The sequence below is a fragment of the Drosophila mauritiana genome, unplaced genomic scaffold, assembly GCF_004382145.1.
Source record: "Drosophila mauritiana strain mau12 unplaced genomic scaffold, ASM438214v1 U_304, whole genome shotgun sequence".
Lineage (NCBI taxonomy): Eukaryota > Metazoa > Arthropoda > Insecta > Diptera > Drosophilidae > Drosophila > Drosophila mauritiana.
Genome location: NW_022881443.1, coordinates 147,111 through 165,557, shown reverse-complemented (window position 1 = coordinate 165,557; position 18,447 = coordinate 147,111).

The window sequence follows — 18,447 nt, the reverse complement described above, 5'->3', positions numbered from 1 at the left end:
AAACTGCAATGCAATTTACCGCTGAAGTTGATAGATTGATAAAGCTATTAGAAGCTTCCTTTATCGATGAGGGTATACCTCTAGAACATGCCACTGGTTTAAGTACTAAAGAGGCAATTGACACCATGATAAATCGGACTGAGCACGAAAGTATCAAAACAGTACTGGAAGCATGGACTTGCACCACTATGGATGCAGCGATAAGCGCATACACAAGAACGAGTGCAAGAGTTACCGGTGACATCAATAAAGTGATGTACTTTAGAGGTAACAGATCCAACAGAGGATACGGAAATGCCAATAGAGGTGGTAACCGAGGTGAGGCTTCAATAACAATAGTAATAGAGGCAACTACAATAACGGTTATCAAAACCGCTATAATGGAAATGATAACCGCTATAATAGCTATAATAGAGGCCGCAATAATGGAAACAGAGGCCGTAACAACAACCAGAATAACTATAACGAAAATAATAGCAATGTACGAGTAATCCAAGATCAGGGAAACTCGCAACAGCCTTTAGGTACTCAGTAGAAGAAGATCGTAAAGTATACACCATCAATTATAATCTCAACATACTTTCTACATTCATTCATGCCGAAACAGGCGTAAAACTAGTTTTTCTTCTTGATACAGGTGCAGATATCTCTATTCTCAAAGAGAACTCTGACAAATTTTCTAATATTCAAATAACTAACAAAATAAACATTCAAGGCATAAGTCTCGAGGACAGACTTTTATTGAGATACAGACAGGTAAATGCATTATCCCACACAACTTTCATTTAGTAGATAATAATTAAATAAAAGTAGATAAATTTACCCATACCGTGTGATGGAATAATAGGAATAGATTTAAATTAATTATTATTAATTAATAAATTAATATTTAAAAAATATAATTGCCAAATTGATTTAAACCCAGAAGAAGATTGGTTTATAATTAGACCAAACAATTTGAAATTTCCAATTTATATTCCCATAACATACAGCTCTGGTATTAACACAACTTTATTACCAGCAAGATCCCAAGTTGTCCGAAGATTAATAGTATCATCAAAAGATGATAACATTTTAATTCCAAACCAGGAAATTCAAATTGGTATTTATTTTGCAAATACAATCGCAACATCAAGTAATACAGTTGTCCGAATTTTAAACATAACAGATTCTGACCAATTAGTCAATATGGACACTTTAAAATATGAGCCATTTTCGAACTACAATGTAGTTCAGGCAAATAGTGAAAGCAGAAATAAAAATTGTCTTATCTCAATTAAAGAAAAATTTCCCCGAATTGTTTAAATCACAATTAGAAAATATATGCAGCGAATATATAGATATATTTGCATTAGAATCAGAACCAATAACGGTTAATAATTTTTATAAAAAACAGTTGAGATTAAAAGATGATGAGTCGGTATACACGAAAAATTATAGAAGTCCTCATAGTCAAGTAGAAGAAATGCAAGCCCAGGTTCAGAAATTAATAAAAGATAATAGCCCTTTGCTATTAGTACCTAAAATGTCAAGCCCAAATTCAGATAAAAATAAATGTAGATTAGTAATAGACTATCGAAAAATTAATAAGAAACTTTTAGCTGACAAATTTCCACTACCGAGAATAGATGATATTTTGGACCAACTTGGTCAAGCAAAATATTTTGTTTTGTAGCATTTTGCAATTACTACAGACGTTTTATCAAAAATTTCGTCGACTATTCGCGGCACATAACAAGATTATGTAAAAAGAATGTTCCATTCGAGTGGACAGATGAATGTCAAAATGCATTCGTACACTTAAAATCTCTGCTAATTAACCCAACACTCTTGCAGTACCCAGACTTCAGCAAAGAATTTTGCATAATAACGGATGCAAGCAAGCAAGCGTGTGGCGCAGTTTTAACTCAAAACCATAATAGCCACCAACTCCCAGTTGCTTATGCATCAAGAGCTTTTACAAAAGGTGAAAGCAATAAGAGTACAACAGAACAAGAGCTAGCAGCAATTCATTGGGCAATAGTACATTTTAGACCATACATTTACGGAAAATACTTCACTGTGAAAACAGACCATAGACCATTGACATATTTATTCCCGATGGTCAACCCCAGTTCTAAATTAACAAGAATAAGGCTTGAATTAGAGGAATATCATTTTACGGTAGAGTATCTAAAGGGCAAAGACAATCATGTAGCTGATGCGTTATCAAGAATAACTATCAAAGAGCTAAAGGAAATAACTGGAAATATATTAAAAGTCACTACAAGATTTCAAAGTAGACAAAAATCCTGCGCAGGAAAACAACAATTGGATTTGCACGAGCAAACCAAAGAAAAAGCTTCAGAGCCCAACGTATACGAAGTCATAACAATTGACGAGGTACGAATAGTAGTGACATTGCAATTGAATGACACGATATATTTATTTAAACATGGAAAAAAAATCATTGCAAGATATGATGTTGGTGATCTTTATACTAATAGAATTCTTGAACTAGATCAATTTTTTCAAAGGCTTGAATTGCAAGCCGGTATATATGATATCAGCCAACTCAAAATGGCAGCGTGGAAGAAAATCTTTGAACACGTTTCAATAGATGAATTTAAAAATATGGGCAATAAAATATTAAAGAATTTAAAAGTAGCGCTACTTATCCCGGTGACCCAAATAAATAATGAAAAAGAAAAAGAAGCTATATTGTCTACACTACATGATGATCCAATACAAGGAGGGCATACAGGCATTATAAAAACCTTGGCCAAGGTCAAGAGACATTATTACTGGAAAAAAATGAGTAAATACATAAAAGAGTACGTAAGAAAATGTCAAAAATGCCAAAAAGCAAAAACAACAAAGCATACAAAGACCCCAATGACTATAACTGACACACCAGAACATGCTTTCGATAGAGTTGTCGTGGACACAATTGGTCCACTACCTAAGTCAGAAAATGGTAACGAGTACGCAGTCGCTCTCAATAGCAAATAAAAGCGCAAAAACAGTCGAAAAAGCTATATTTGAATATTTTATTCTAAAGTACGGTCCAATGAAGACGTTCATAACGGACATGGGAACAGAGTATAAGAATTCAATAATTACTGACCTATGTAAATATTTGAAAATCAAAAATATAACATCAACAGCTCATCACCACCAGACAGTTGGAGTATATACGATCCTACATATCGGCGGAAAAAACCGATTGGGACGTATGGCTTCAATATTTCGTATACTGCTTCAACACGACCCCATCTATGGTACATGATTACTGTCCATATGAATTAGTTTTCGGTAGAACAAGTAATTTACCAAAACATTTTAATAAACTACATAGAATAGAACCAATATATAATATAGATTATTACGCTAAGAAGAGTAAATATAGGTTAGAAGTAGCATATGCTCGAGCAAGAAAACTGCTTGAAGCACATAAAGAGAAAAATAAGGGGAAATTACGACTTAAAAGTTAATGACATAGAGTTATAAGTAGGAGATAAAGTTTTACTAAGAAATGAGGTAGATCATAAATTAGAATTTAAATACACAGGGCCGTATAAGATAGAAAGCATAGGAGATAATAACAATATTACGCTACTTACTAATAAAAATAAGAAACAAATAGTTCATAAAGATAGATTAAAGAAATTTCATTCATAATTGATGTTAAACTTATATTTTTCTTAATCAATTATACAAACATTTTCCATACACTATGTATATTTTTATTTTCGCATTAAAAAATCAACTTTTATTTCAAGCTGACCAAAATTACAAAAAAAAAAAAAATAATTTGCAATTAATAATTAAAATAACTTCACTAGGTTACGTTATTTTTCAAAAGGAGGGAGATGTAGTATGTGTAATATTAAGAACATTTAAGCATAATAGCAGCACTTTGTTGCTATGTTTCTGTTTATGCAAGCAATAAGGCCCAAGGCGGCACAAAGTATAAGTGCATGGTCAGCATTCCCACGCCGACCAAATGCATACTACATACTTACATACATAGCTCGCTCTCCCGATAAGCCTAGATATATAAGATATACATAAGAAAGCCGCTCCGTCGCTGGCGTACCCGGCAGCGCAGCTACGCGGTTTAGCGTAAGACCAAATATATTTAAAACTGACAATTCAGACACTGTGAAGACGTTGAACTGGCAGAACCATTTCTGCCAACCAAAAATATAAGAAAGAAATCAAATAAATCCTAAGTCAGCCTGACGGCTGCAATAAACAACAAAAAGACTTGTGTTATTATTGGAGCTTCATTACATGGCGACCGTGACAGTCGTCCAACGATGGACGAATTGACTAAATCTGTAAAAAACAAAAAGGAAAACAAAAATACATCAACATTATGAATAAAGAAAAATAAGCAACGTGAGCAACGTAATATGGGAAATCTGTAAAAAACACATATTGGAGGAAAACTGGACTGGAGGAAGACCCATAACCAAGGAATCATTACATGGAATTGCCAAAACTAAGGATGAATCTGAGTGAGTAGAGTTATGGTATTATGGTATATTGAGTTATGGGAAACACCGTGGCGGTTTAAAAACTAAGCTGAACAAACGTATAGCCCACGTAAGGTGGCTAATATACGGTCAGCAAACGCCACCGGTTTGGTCGAAAGCTCTAAAGCTACATGCAGAGCCAGACCACTTGCTGCAATATCAGCAAGAATTAAAGACCCAAAAACTCAAGAAAACTCACTCAGAAAATATTAAAAATATAACCAAAACTAATGAAGTTCCAAAATCCAAGGCATGTGCAGCACCAGCACCAGCACTAACAAAGCCTAAGAAGTCCTGCCTTTCCTTTTCTACCAAAATATAAAATTAGTATACCCAAAATGGGTCTAATAGACACTAAAACTGTGGACTCAACAGCAATATATAAATATAAATAATTAAAGTGGAAGTCCAAAATGCAGACTTGTTCTGGATAACCATAATACTAATTGTAATTGCACTAATTATGGTATCCAATGCATTAATAAAAATATACAAATTACACGACAAGTGTCTTAAGAAACGATACCGTAGCACTGCTAACGGTTTAGATAATATTTAAGGGAAATTTTGAGGAAACTCAATTATGAATACAAATATGAAAAAAAATTTTGAAAAAAAAATAATAAATAAAAATATAAACGTAATATGGAATTTATTTAGATTAGAATCTAAAAATACAAATGCCTAAACTTGAAAGTATGAGTATACCACAGCATGGACTGGGAAAAGCTTATTGATCAGATAAAAGATTCAAAAGAAAATTTCAGAAAATCTTATAAATGCTTAACGCAAAATAGAACAATACAAGCTGTAACAACAAATAAAAATGACCAAACCTTGGTAAATAGTTATAATGAAGTCAGAGAGCTGATCCAACAAAATAGAACTAATTTGGACAGTAAACAGTGTGCTAAAGTTTCGGAACTACTGGTGGCATTAAGAGAAAAGATAATATTAATAAAAAATAAATTCAGCCTCCAGATAGAAATTCCGACAATAGTAAACACTCCGCTAACAATAAATTTGAATGAAGAAAGCACTGACTCGGACGAAGAAAATACGACTGTAGTCGAGGAAGAAATTAAAGAGGAAGATCTTCACGATCTAACTATACCAGCAAAATTAATGCTGAAGGAAGAAGATAAAACATATAACGCAGCTGACTCCGAAAATAAATTAACCATGGCAGAACAAGCAGCAGCCATTAGGTCTTACATTAAGGAAGTAGCTTGCGCAGTGCCAGAATTTGATGGACAAAAGATCCATTTACAACGATTCGTTAAGACAATCAAATTGGTAGATCTAGCTAAGGGACCATTTGAAGACATTGCAGTTGAGGTCATTAAGTCAAAAATAGTTGGCACAATTTTGAACTCAGTTGACAATGAAACGATAATTCCAGCAATTATAAACAAATAGCAGAAAGTAGTTGTCGGTGAGACATCCAGTAATGTCAAAGCAAAACTATCAACAGTTCAGCAAAGAGGTAAAACTGGAATGCAATTTACCGCTGAAGTTGATAGACTAAGAAAGCTATTAGAAGCTTCCTTTATCGATGAGGGTATACCTCTAGAACATTGCACTGGTCTAAGTACTAAAGAGGCAATTGACACCATGATAAATCGGGCTGAGCACGAAAGTATCAAAACAGTACTGGAAGCATGGACTTGCACCACTATGGATGCAGCGATAAGCGCATTCATAAGAACGAGTGCAAGAGTTACCGGTGACATCAATAAAGTGATGTACTTTAGTGGTAACAGATCGAACAGAGGATACGGAAATGCCAATAGAGGTGGTAACCGAGGTGAGGCTTCAATAACAATAGTAATAGAGGCAACTACAATAACGGTTACCAGAATAACGGTTATCAAAACCGCTATAATGGAAATGATAACCGCTATAATAGCTATAATAGAGGCCGCAATAATGGAAACAGAGGCCGTAACAACAACCAGAATAACTGTAACGAAAATAATAGCAATGTACGAGTAATCCAAGATCAGGGAAACTCGCAACAGCCTTTAGGTACTCAGTAGAAGAAGATCGTAAAGTATACACCATCAATTATAATCTCAACATACTTTCTACATTCATTCATGCCGAAACAGGCGTAAAACTAGTTTTTCTTCTTGATACAGGTGCAGATATCTCTATTCTCAAAGAGAACTCTGACAAATTTTCTAATATTCAAATAACTAACAAAATAAACATTCAAGGCATAATCCAACAGAAACTTTAGTCTCGAGATACAGACAGGTAAATACATTATCCCACACAACTTTCATTTAGTAGATAATAATTAAATAAAAGTAGATAAATTTACCCATACCGTGTGATGGAATAATAGGAATAGATTTAAATTAATTATTATTAATTAATAAATTAATATTTAAAAAATATAATTGCCAAATTGATTTAAACCCAGAAGAAGATTGGTTTATAATTAGACCAAACAATTTGAAATTTCCAATTTATATTCCCATAACATACAGCTCTGGTATTAACACAACTTTATTACCAGCAAGATCCCAAGTTGTCCGAAGATTAATAGTATCATCAAAAGATGATAACATTTTAATTCCAAACCAGGAAATTCAAATTGGTATTTATTTTGCAAATACAATCGCAACATCAAGTAATACAGTTGTCCGAATTTTAAACATAACAGATTCTGACCAATTAGTCAATATGGACACTTTAAAATATGAGCCATTTTCGAACTACAATGTAGTTCAGGCAAATAGTGAAAGCAGAAATAAAAATTGTCTAATCTCAATTAAAGAAAAATTTCCCCGAATTGTTTAAATCACAATTAGAAAATATATGCAGCGAATATATAGATATATTTGCATTAGAATCAGAACCAATAACGGTTAATAATTTTTATAAAAAACAGTTGAGATTAAAAGATGCTGAGTCGGTATACACGAAAAATTATAGAAGTCCTCATAGTCAAGTAGAAGAAATGCAAGCCCAGGTTCAGAAATTAATAAAAGATAATAGCCCTTTGCTATTAGTACCTAAAATGTCAAGCCCAAATTCAGATAAAAATAAATGTAGATTAGTAATAGACTATCGAAAAATTAATAAGAAACTTTTAGCTGACAAATTTCCACTACCGAGAATAGATGATATTTTGGACCAACTTGGTCAAGCAAAATATTTTGTTTTGTAGCATTTTGCAATTACTACAGACGTTTTATCAAAAATTTCGTCGACTATTCGCGGCACATAACAAGATTATGTAAAAAGAATGTTCCATTCGAGTGGACAGATGAATGTCAAAATGCATTCGTACACTTAAAATCTCTGCTAATTAACCCAACACTCTTGCAGTACCCAGACTTCAGCAAAGAATTTTGCATAATAACGGATGCAAGCAAGCAAGCGTGTGGCGCAATTTTAACTCAAAACCATAATAGCCACCAACTCCCAGTTGCTTATGCATCAAGAGCTTTTACAAAAGGTGAAAGCAATAAGAGTACAACAGAACAAGAGTTAGCAGCAATTCATTGGGCAATAGTACATTTTAGACCATTCATTTACGGAAAACACTTCACTGTGAAAACAGACCATAGACCATTGACATATTTATTCCCGATGGTCAACCCCAGTTCTAAATTAACAAGAATAAGGCTTGAATTAGAGGAATATAATTTTACGGTAGAGTATCTAAAGGACAAAGAAAATCATGTAGCTGATGCGTTATCAAGAATAACTATCAAAGAGCTAAAGGAAATAACTGGAAATATATTAAAAGTCACTACAAGATTTCAAAGTAGACAAAAATCCTGCGCAGGAAAACAACAATTGGATTTGCACGAGCAAACCAAAGAAAAAGCTTCAGAGCCCAACGTATACGAAGTCATAACAAATGACGAGGTACGAATAGTAGTGACATTGCAATTGAATGACACGATATATTTATTTAAACATGGAAAGAAAATCATTGCAAGATATGATGTTGGTGATCTTTATACTAATAGAATTCTTTAACTAGATCAATTTTTTCAAAGGCTTGAATTGCAAGCTGGTATATATGATATCAGCCAACTCAAAATGGCAGCGTGGAAGAAAATCTTTGAACACGTTTCAATAGATGAATTTAAAAATATGGGCAATAAAATATTAAAGAATTTAAAAGTAGCGCTACTTATCCCGGTGACCCAAATAAATAATGAAAAAGAAAAAGAAGCTATATTGTCTACACTACATGATGATCCAATACAAGGAGGGCATACAGGCATTATAAAAACCTTGGCCAAGGTCAAGAGACATTATTACTGGAAAAAAATGAGTAAATACATAAAAGAGTACGTAAGAAAATGTCAAAAATGCCAAAAAGCCAAAACAACAAAGCATACAAAGACCCCAATGACTATAACTGAAACACCAGAACATGCTTTTGATAGAGTTGTCGTGGACACAATTGGTCCACTACCTAAGTCAGAAAATGGTAACGAGTACGCAGTCACTCTCAATAGCAAATAAAAGCGCAAAAACAGTCGAAAAAGCTATATTTGAATCTTTTATTCTAAAGTACGGTCCAATGAAGACGTTCATAACGGACATGGGAACAGAGTATAAGAATTCAATAATTACTGACCTATGTAAATATTTGAAAATCAAAAATATAACATCAACAGCTCATCACCACCAGACAGTTGGAGTAGTAGAAAGAAGTCATAGAACTTTAAAAGAGTATATACGATCCTACATATCGGCGGAAAAAACCGATTGGGACGTATGGCTTCAATATTTCGTATACTGCTTCAACACGACCCCATCTATGGTACATAATTACTGTCCATATGAATTAGTTTTCGGTAGAACAAGTAATTTACCAAAACATTTTAATAAACTACATAGAATAGAACCAATATATAATATAGATTATTACGCTAAGAAGAGTAAATATAGGTTAGAAGTAGCATATGCTCGAGCAAGAAAACTGCTTGAAGCACATAAAGAGAAAAATAAGGGGAAATTACGACTTAAAAGTTAATGACATAGAGTTAGAAGTAGGAGATAAAGTTTTACTAAGAAATGAGGTAGATCATAAATTAGACTTTAAATACACAGGGCCGTATAAGATAGAAAGCATAGGAGATAATAACAATATTACGCTACTTACTAATAAAAATAAGAAACAAATAGTTCATAAAGATAGATTAAAGAAATTTCATTCATAATTGATGTTAAACTTATATTTTACTTAATCAATTATACAAACATTTTCCATACACTATGTATATTTTTATTTTCGCATTAAAAAATCAACTTTTATTTCAAGCTGACCAAAATTACAAAAAAAAAAAATAATTTGCATTTAATAATTAAAATAACTTCACTAGGTTACGTTATTTTTCAAAAGGAGGGAGATGTAGTATGTGTAATATTAAGAACATTTAAGCATAATAGCAGCACTTTGTTGCTATGTTTCTGTTTATGCAAGCAATAAGGCCCAAGGCGGATATAACATGATCGCACACTTGAAGGCCACAAAGTATAAGTGCATGGTCAGCATTCCCACGCCGACCAAATGCATACTACATACGTACATACATAGCTCGCTCTCCCGATAAGCCTAGATATATAAGATATACATAAGAAAGCCGCTCCGTCGCTGGCGTACCCGGCAGCGCAGCTACGCGGTTTAGCGTAAGACCAAATATATTAAAAACTGACAATTCAGACACTGTGAAGACGTTGAACTGGCAGAACCATTTCTGCCAACCAAAAATATAAGAAAGAATTCAAATAAATCCTAAGTCAGCCTGACGGCTGCAATAAACAACAAAAAGACTTGTGTTATTATTGGAGCTTCATTACATGGCGACCGTGACAGTCGTCCAACGATGGACGAATTGACTAAATCTGTAAAAAACAAAAAGGAAAACAAAAATACATCAACATTATGAATAAAGAAAAATAAGCAACGTGAGCAACGTTATATGGGAAATCTGTAAAAAACACATATTGGAGGACAACTGACTGGAAGAAGACCCATAACCAAGGAATCATTACATGGAATTGCCAAAACTAAGGATAAATCTGAGTGAGTAGAGTTATGGTATTATGGTATATTGAGTTATGGGAAACACCGTGGCGGTTTAAAAACTAAGCTGAACAAACGTATAGCCCACGTAAGGTGGCTAATATACGGTCAGCAAACGCCACCGGTTTGGTCGAAAGCTCTAAAGCTACATGCAGAGCCAGACCACTTGCTGCAATATCAGCAAGAATTAAAGACCCAAAAACTCAAGAAAACTCACTCAGAAAATATTAAAAATATAACCAAAACTAATGAAGTTCCAAAATCCAAGGCATGTGCAGCACCAGCACCAGCACTAACAAAGCCTAAGAAGTCCTGCCTTTCCTTTTCTACCAAAATATAAAATTAGTATACCCAAAATGGGTCTAATAGACACTAAAACTGTGGACTCAACAGCAATATATAAATATAAATAATTAAAGTGGAAGTCCAAAATGCAGACTTGTTCTGGATAACCATAATACTAATTGTAATTGCACTATTTATGGTATCCAATGCATTAATAAAAATGTACAAATTACACAACAAGTGTCTTAAGAAACGATAACGTAGCAGTGCTAACGCTTTAGATAATATTTAAGGGAAATTTTGAGGAAACTCAATTATGAATACAAATATGAAAAAAAAATTTGAAAAAAAAATAATAAATAAAAATATAAACGTAATATGGAATTTATTTAGATTAGAATCTAAAAATACAAATGCCTAAATTTGAAAGTATGAGTATACCACAGCATGGACTGGGAAAAGCTTATTGATCAGATAAAAGATTCAAAAGAAAATTTCAGAAAATCTTATAAATGCTTAACGCAAAATAGATTAATACAAGCTGTAACAAGAAATAAAAATGACCAAACCTTGGTAAATAGTTATAATGAAGTCAGAGAGCTGATCCAACAAAATAGAACGAATTTGGACAGTAAACAGTGTGCTAAAGTTTCGGAACTACTGGTGGCATTAAGAGAAAAATTAATATTAATAAAAAATAAATTCAGCCTCCAGATAGAAATTCCGACAATAGTAAACTCTCCGCTAACAATAAATTTGAATGAAGAAAGCACTGACTCGAACGAAGAAAATACGACTGTAGTCGAGGAAGAAATTAAAGAGGAAGATCTTCACAATCTAACTATACCAGCAAAATTAATGCTGAAGAAGGGAGATAAAACATATAACGCAGCTGACTCCGAAAATAAATTAACCATGGCAGAACAAGCAGCAGCCATTAGGTCTTACATTAAGGAAGTAGCTTGCGCAGTGCCAGAATTTGATGGACAAAAGATCCATTTACAACGATTCGTTAAGACAATCAAATTGGTAGATCTAGCTAAGGGACCATTTGAAGACATTGCAGTTGAGGTCATTAAGTCAAAAACAGTTGGCACAATTTTGAACTCAGTTGACAATGAAACGATAATTCCAGCAATTATAAACAAATTGCAGAAAGTAGTTGTCGGTGTTCAGTAAAGAGGTAAAACTGCAATGCAATTTACCGCTGAAGTTGATAGACTAAGAAAGCTATTAGAAGCTTCCTTTATCGATGAGGGTATACCTCTAGAACATTGCACTGGTCTAAGTACTAAAGAGGCAATTGACACCATGATAAATCGGGCTGAGCACGAAAGTATCAAAACAGTACTGGAAGCATGGACTTGCACCACTATGGATGCAGCGATAAGCGCATTCATAAGAACGAGTGAAAGAGTTACCGGTGACATCAATAAAGTGATGTACTTTAGAGGTAACAGATCGAACAGAGGATACGGAAATGCCAATAGAGGTGGTAACCGAGGTAGAGGCTTCAATAACAATAGTAATAGAGGCAACTACAATAACGGTTACCAGAAAAACGGTTATCAAAACCGCTAAAATGGAAATAATAACCGCTATAATAGATATAATAGAGGCCGCAATAATGGAAACAGAGGCCGTAACAACAACCAGAATAACTATAACGAAAATAGTAGCAATGTACGGGTAATCCAAGATCAGGGAAACTCGCAAAAGCCTTTAGGTACTCGGTAGAAGAAGATCGTAGAGTATACACCATCAAAATCATCTATTAGCTTTCAAAACGAACGGTCGTGTTTTTTTTGCTCCCCGGTTTTTATTTTGTGTTTGTCAAACCAGCCGTGGTTTTTAAATAATCTTCTTTAATTATCATATATTTAAACATAATTATTAAAGATCTGTTCGCTTCGCGAGTGATTCTTTTGTGATTTGTGCAGTAGTTTAAACAAATATACAAAGTAGTTTGCATTTTTCGTCTCTTTGTTCGCAGTGGTGTTTGGTGTTGTTTTTTGCATGCACATAAACTGCACTTTTCGCTCTCACTGTCTCTCTCTCTTTCGCTCTCCCACACAAAATCTAAATTTCTCAGCGTGCAGACTGCTCTCGTGCGGTTCTTTTAACAGTTCGCTTGAAAGTGGTCTGATTTCAGTTAAACATGGAAACCGTAAATGTTGTCTGCTTTTATAAAAATTGTTGCCAGGTTATAAAACCTGAGCAGCCAAAAATGACTTGTTGGCTATGTGATAGAATGGTGCATACTAAGTGCGCTGGTTTTAATGGCCGTACAAGTGATGACCTAGCAAAGGGTAAAAATCTAAATTACTGTTGTGATGCTTGCCTTGTGGTTGCGAACGAGATGAAATCGTTTATGCGCCAAACTAAAGGTGGCTTGAAAGAACTGATCAACAGTTTTGGAGTAGCTAGAAATAGTTTTCGTCGAGCCGATGATCTTCTTTCCGCGCTTAATTCACAGTTTAATGGCCTTAAGCTATTAGATGAATCTCCAAAGCGCAAAAAAGCCGCTGGTGGTAGGCTGCCTAAGGCCCCGCAACCACGGGCAAATGATCAACAGGACTCCACAACTGATCAGCTGTCAATCGCAGCAAATCCACATATGCTGCTAAGATCGGCAGCTAAAAAAGATTCGGAGCAATTCGATCAATCAGCTGTGGATGGACCCTACCCTGTGATTTCTAAAAATTCCGAATTGTCTGCACTGGTTTCTCAACCAGTGATTCCACCTGTCTCGATTAGTTTACCACCACAAGCGAACATTGAGTCCGGACTACCGGCACAAGTTGGCGCTTCAGAAATACAATCTGCAGGGCCAAAACCCCTCGCGGTGGTTCCACTAAAGAAACAAATTTTTGTTTCTCGTCTTTCGCCTGATCAAACATCGTCGGATGTATTGTCTTATATACAAGACAAAACAAAAGTCGATTATATAAATGTGGAAAAATTTAACTTCTCTTACGCTAGGGACATATCATCTTTCAAGATAACTGTCCCAAACGAGCTCTTTTCGACCATATGTTCGAGTGATTTTTGGCCGGATAGTATGGTGGTAAAAGAGTTTGAAGCTAAGATCAAAAATAAGAAAAAGGTGCCCGTGGGAATTAAACTTCCCTCACGTGGCCAGACCACTGCACCATCCGCCTCTTCATCTTCTTCCTCTTCAAAAAACTAACTACAAAACTTACTATCTCCTATCAAAATGTTAGAGGCTTGCGTAGCAAATTAATCAAATTGTATTGTGATAGTCTTTCATTTGCATCCCATATTATAGTGCTCACAGAGACTTGGTTAAAGCCGGAGATACTTAACTCCGAAGTCTTCCCAGGTATGTACACTATATATAGGTTTGACCGTCCCTCCAGACGGGGAGGTGGAGTCTTAATTGCGGTTAGATCTACCCTCGCGTCGGAGGAGCTACTTTTGGACGATTCCCGTAACTCGGAATTCGTATGTGTAAAGCTGTCTTTTTCCGACAGATCAGTTTATATTACGTGCTCCTATATTCCGCCATCTTCTGAATTCCTAGAATATCAGAATCATCTGTCTGCTATCCAGTCCATCTTGAATAAACTTTCTGACAGGGACCAATTGGTAGTTCTAGGTGATTTTAATGTACCTGGCACAATGTGGTCCCCAGAAAAACACACGAATATCCTTCTCCATTTAGCACAACATGACTTTATTGACGGATTGCTCGACTTATCGCTGTCGCAAGTAAATTATATTCAAAATTCTCTTGGTCAACTTTTGGTAGGTAGAGGCTTCAATATCAATAGTAATAGAGGCAACTACAATAACGGTTACCAGAATAACGGTTATCAAAACCGCTATAATGGAAATAATAACCGCTATAATAGCTATAATAGAGGCCGCAATAATGGAAACAGAGGCCGTAACAACAACCAGAATAACTATAACGAAAATAATAGCAATGTACGAGTAATCCAAGATCAGGGAAACTCGCAACAGCCTTTAGGTACTCAGTAGAAGAAGATCGTAGAGTATACACCATCAAAATCGTCTATTAGCTTTCAAAGCGAACGGTCGTGTTTTTTTTGCTCCCCTGTTTTTATTTTGTGTTTGTCAAACCAGCCGTGGTTTTTAAATAATCTTCTTTAATTATCATATATTTAAACATAATTATTAAAGATCTGTTCGCTTCGCGAGTGATTCTTTTGTGATTTGTGCAGTAGTTTAAACAAATATACAAAATAGTTTGCATTTTTCGTCTCTTTGTTTTGTCTACTCTCCCCTTTTTTGTGCGTTGTTCGCAGTGGTGTTTGGTGTTGTTTTTTGCATGCACATAAACTGCACTTTTCGCTCTCACTCTCTCTCTCTCTTTCGCTCTCCCACACAAAATCTAAATTTCTCAGCGTGCAGACTGCTCTCGTGCGGTTCTTTTAACAGCTCGCTTGAAAGTTTTGGTCTTGCGTTTTCGTGCACGCACAGTGGTCTGATTTCAGTTAAACACGGAAACCGTAAATGTTGTCTGCTTTTATAAAAATTGTTGCCAGGTTGCATTAAGAGAAAAATTAATATTAATAAAAAATAAATTCAGCCTCCAGATAGAAATTCCGACAATAGTAAACTCTCCGCTAACAATAAATTTGAATGAAGAAAGCACTGACTCGGACGAAGAAAATACGACTGTAGTCGAGGAAGAAATTAAAGAGGAAGATCTTCACGATCTAACTATACCAGCAAAATTAATGCTGAAGAAGGGAGATAAAACATATAACGCAGCTGACTCCGAAAATAAATTAACCATGGCAGAACAAGCAGCAGCCATTAGGTCTTACATTAAGGAAGTAGCTTGCGCAGTGCCAGAATTTGATGGACAAAAGATCCATTTACAACGATTCGTTAAGACAATCAAATTGGTAGATCTAGCTAAGGGACCATTTGAAGACATTGCAGTTGAGGTCATTAAGTCAAAAACAGTTGGCACAATTTTGAACTCAGTTGACAATGAAACGATAATTCCAGCAATTATAAACAAATTGCAGAAAGTAGTTGTCGGTGTTCAGTAAAGAGGTAAAACTGCAATGCAATTTACCGCTGAAGTTGATAGACTAAGAAAGCTATTAGAAGCTTCCTTTATCGATGAGGGTATACCTCTAGAACATTGCACTGGTCTAAGTACTAAAGAGGCAATTGACACCATGATAAATCGGGCTGAGCACGAAAGTATCAAAACAGTACTGGAAGCATGGACTTGCACCACTATGGATGCAGCGATAAGCGCATTCATAAGAACGAGTGAAAGAGTTACCGGTGACATCAATAAAGTGATGTACTTTAGAGGTAACAGATCGAACAGAGGATACGGAAATGCCAATAGAGGTGGTAACCGAGGTAGAGGCTTCAATAACAATAGTAATAGAGGCAACTACAATAACGGTTACCAGAAAAACGGTTATCAAAACCGCTAAAATGGAAATAATAACCGCTATAATAGATATAATAGAGGCCGCAATAATGGAAACAGAGGCCGTAACAACAACCAGAATAACTATAACGAAAATAGTAGCAATGTACGGGTAATCCAAGATCAGGGAAACTCGCAAAAGCCTTTAGGTACTCAGTAGAAGAAGATCGTAGAGTATACACCATCAAAATCATCTATTAGCTTTCAAAACGAACTGTCGTGTTTTTTTTGCTCCCCGGTTTTTATTTTGTGTTTGTCAAACCAGCCGTGGTTTTTAAATAATCTTCTTTAATTATCATATATTTAAACATAATTATTAAAGATCTGTTCGCTTCGCGAGTGATTCTTTTGTGATTTGTGCAGTAGTTTAAACAAATATACAAAGTAGTTTGCATTTTTCGTCTCTTTGTTCGCAGTGGTGTTTGGTGTTGTTTTTTGCATGCACATAAACTGCACTTTTCGCTCTCACTGTCTCTCTCTCTTTCGCTCTCCCACACAAAATCTAAATTTCTCAGCGTGCAGACTGCTCTCGTGCGGTTCTTTTAACAGTTCGCTTGAAAGTGGTCTGATTTCAGTTAAACATGGAAACCGTAAATGTTGTCTGCTTTTATAAAAATTGTTGCCAGGTTATAAAACCTGAGCAGCCAAAAATGACTTGTTGGCTATGTGATAGAATGGTGCATACTAAGTGCGCTGGTTTTAATGGCCGTACAAGTGATGACCTAGCAAAGGGTAAAAATCTAAATTACTGTTGTGATGCTTGCCTTGTGGTTGCGAACGAGATGAAATCGTTTATGCGCCAAACTAAAGGTGGCTTGAAAGAACTGATCAACAGTTTTGGAGTAGCTAGAAATAGTTTTCGTCGAGCCGATGATCTTCTTTCCGCGCTTAATTCACAGTTTAATGGCCTTAAGCTATTAGATGAATCTCCAAAGCGCAAAAAAGCCGCTGGTGGTAGGCTGCCTAAGGCCCCGCAACCACGGGCAAATGATCAACAGGACTCCACAACTGATCAGCTGTCAATCGCAGCAAATCCACATATGCTGCTAAGATCGGCAGCTAAAAAAGATTCGGAGCAATTCGATCAATCAGCTGTGGATGGACCCTACCCTGTGATTTCTAAAAATTCCGAATTGTCTGCACTGGTTTCTCAACCAGTGATTCCACCTGTCTCGATTAGTTTACCACCACAAGCGAACATTGAGTCCGGACTACCGGCACAAGTTGGCGCTTCAGAAATACAATCTGCAGGGCCAAAACCCCTCGCGGTGGTTCCACTAAAGAAACAAATTTTTGTTTCTCGTCTTTCGCCTGATCAAACATCGTCGGATGTATTGTCTTATATACAAGACAAAACAAAAGTCGATTATATAAATGTGGAAAAATTTAACTTCTCTTACGCTAGGGACATATCATCTTTCAAGATAACTGTCCCAAACGAGCTCTTTTCGACCATATGTTCGAGTGATTTTTGGCCGGATAGTATGGTGGTAAAAGAGTTTGAAGCTAAGATCAAAAATAAGAAAAAGGTGCCCGTGGGAATTAAACTTCCCTCACGTGGCCAGACCACTGCACCATCCGCCTCTTCATCTTCTTCCTCTTCAAAAAACTAACTACAAAACTTACTATCTCCTATCAAAATGTTAGAGGCTTGCGTAGCAAATTAATCAAATTGTATTGTGATAGTCTTTCATTTGCATCCCATATTATAGTGCTCACAGAGACTTGGTTAAAGCCGGAGATACTTAACTCCGAAGTCTTCCCAGGTATGTACACTATATATAGGTTTGACCGTCCCTCCAGACGGGGAGGTGGAGTCTTAATTGCGGTTAGATCTACCCTCGCGTCGGAGGAGCTACTTTTGGACGATTCCCGTAACTCGGAATTCGTATGTGTAAAGCTGTCTTTTTCCGACAGATCAGTTTATATTACGTGCTCCTATATTCCGCCATCTTCTGAATTCCTAGAATATCAGAATCATCTGTCTGCTATCCAGTCCATCTTGAATAAACTTTCTGACAGGGACCAATTGGTAGTTCTAGGTGATTTTAATGTACCTGGCACAATGTGGTCCCCAGAAAAACACACGAATATCCTTCTCCATTTAGCACAACATGACTTTATTGACGGATTGC